Below are 2,527 nucleotides of genomic sequence, written 5' to 3'. Positions count from 1 at the left end.
TCTCCACCCTCCTCAGTCCCTCTGGCTGTACCACTCCCAGGATACCATCTGCAGTGCCCAGAATCCAAAATGCTCCTTCCTCTTCCACCCTGTCTACATCATAACTATTCCTGGAGGGCTCTAGGAAGAGAGTAGTTCTCCTAAAAACACCCACCTTCTGACTGTGCCACTGGGAGGAGCCCAGGTCCTCACCCTTGGCCTTGAATGGATGGCACCTGGACAGAGCTTCCATCAGTCACTCATGCAGGAGCCCTTCCTGCTTCTTGGGAGCTCAGCCCCATGGATGTGGCACCACTTGCATCCAGAACATCTTCCCACCCCATCCCAGATACCAGCGCAAATGGGATGTGGTGGTATCCTGCTTCTCCCAGTGTCCTCACTGCTAACACAGGGCTTTCCACAGAGCAGAGGATGCATGAAGTTCTGTGGAATAAATGAACCAGTGAGAGGGGGGCTATTAATCTCATCTATTTTCTTCTACTTTCTTAAATAATAACCTGGCAAAATCCGAGTAAACAGATATGGATTAGCTCTAGAGAAGGACAGACAAAAACTAGAAGGATCAAGAATTCACTACAATCATTTTTTATTTTCCAGTTCTTCCACCAACTATATACTGCTAGTAAGTTCACATATCCAAAATAGTTGTAATTCCAATTCCATGTTGTCTTGCTCAGGGTCACAAAATAAAATGGGAGAGTTCCCAATCTCTTTTACAAAACAGCAAAACTCTGGTCCTTTAACTGGTTAAGTACAAATACATGTGTGATCAATGTCATTCACAAAGTTTGATACTGAAGTTTATTAAGGCTTAAGCTGAGAAAACACATTGGAAAAATTCATAAAAAACAGAGATTTATTTCCACATCATCGCAGAGAAAAGGAACACAAAGATGTTATACACCGGGTTCCCCAGTGGCCCATGCCATCACTACTGAGAAAGCTGACTGCTCCCTCTTCAGTCACAGAGGGAAGGATCAGTTTGGCAGCTTCTCTGGGTCAGGACTCCTCTTCTCCTCCCTCACAGTCTCTGCAGACAGGGGTGGGAAGGCTCTGGAAAACCTTTGGCTGACTCTGAGCAGATACTCCGTGACTTCCTACTTGTTGGTCTCTGCATAGGCCCAGGGACCCCACAGGAACTCGTATCGATGAGGGTCGTTGTCAGGCATCTGCTGGTACTCCAGGTACCCCTCCCGCACCCACACGTGGGTCAGCAGTGGCCTGTGCTCCCCAAAGACGCATTGCTCACTCCTAACACACACTCAATCTGCTGAGTGCTCCCCAGACTTCCTCCACAGGGGCACGGTCTCCATTCTGCATGATCAGGCTGAGGACGAGCACCAGGAGACCAGCCTTGGGCAAGCCCTGCCCACTGCTCAGCACTGCATCACAGGTGAATCCCAGCGTGGAGACCATGATGTAGATGTGCTCCATGGGGTCCACCTCCTTCACCTCAATGCCACAGACCAGCTCCTTGGCCTGATACTTGAAGAGCAAGAAACTTCATCAGGCTAACCAGCATCTCATTCAGAGCTTCCTGGGACAAGGCCACTGCAAGGGAGACTGGCGGGGAGGAGGCCAAGGCGGATGCAGCCTCCCCTGCCTCAGCCCCCAAGAGTTGCTCCTCCTCCAGGTCCTGGGCCTCGCCTGGGTCCTGAAGGTCTTCCTCGGGCTTGCTCAGCTCACTCATCTCGATCCCAAGTGCAATGCCTAGGATCGAAGCACAGACAGGAAAAAGGCAGGGGGACAGATGGGGACCATGGGCCTGGGGGAGGGAGAGGATGAGAGCGGCCTCTGATGAGAACCACGTCCTGGGCAGTCTGACACAGACCATGTACAGGTCTCCTCTTCATGGGTGCTGTCAGTCCCCTGGCTACCTGAAGGAGGAAGTGAGGTGGCTCCTCAGAGTGCAGTCAGCACAGACTGAGATTTCCAGGGCTGACAAGGTGTGGAGATTAGGCCCTTGTGGGCTCCCCTATGTTCTGGGATGGGGAGCCCCTGGTGCACACTCAGGGCACCCGCCTCACCTTGACTCCTGGCACTGCCTGGACCTCTTCTGTTCTCTGACCTCTGGACATGGTCCTCAGACCTCTGCCTTCACCTCCTGGTTCCTGGATCCCCTGTGAGAGAAATGGAGGGTACACAACAGGGGTGTCCTATAGCACAGCCCTGAGCCTTCCGTGACAGTACAAGGGGTGGACTCTTTGAGGTCACCCAGGTGTGTGGTGGGTGGCCCCCTCAGGGCTCACTTGTAGTGCTCACCTTCCTCCTGGCACGACCTGGTCCCACCCCTCTGGGGGCCTGCATGGAAACTCAGAACAAGACCAGAGTCTGAACAGAAAGCGCTAAGAGTCCCCACATGTGGCTGCACTGCCCAGGGCCTCCTGAGGGTCCTTAGCTTCTCCTCACATTCTGCCTGGCCTCCCAGCACTGACCACAGGGGCAGGGGTCTGCTCAGTCCTCCATCGGTGTCCGGCAAGTCCACCCTCTGTGGACCTGAAGCCTCAGCCCGCCGCCTGATCGCCTC

General features: G+C 53.6%; 1 pseudogene; it reads right to left on the bottom strand.

Moving 5' to 3' along the window:
• Positions 1-977: 977 nt before the first annotated feature.
• Positions 978-1,690, bottom strand: LOC128069444 (melanoma-associated antigen 8-like; annotated as a pseudogene).
• Positions 1,691-2,527: the final 837 nt, after the last annotated feature.

Source organism: Budorcas taxicolor, chromosome X, assembly GCF_023091745.1.
Source record: "Budorcas taxicolor isolate Tak-1 chromosome X, Takin1.1, whole genome shotgun sequence".
NCBI lineage: Eukaryota > Metazoa > Chordata > Mammalia > Artiodactyla > Bovidae > Budorcas > Budorcas taxicolor.
The sequence above is the reverse complement of the archived record's forward strand: the minus strand, read 5'-3'. Positions and strand labels throughout refer to the sequence as shown.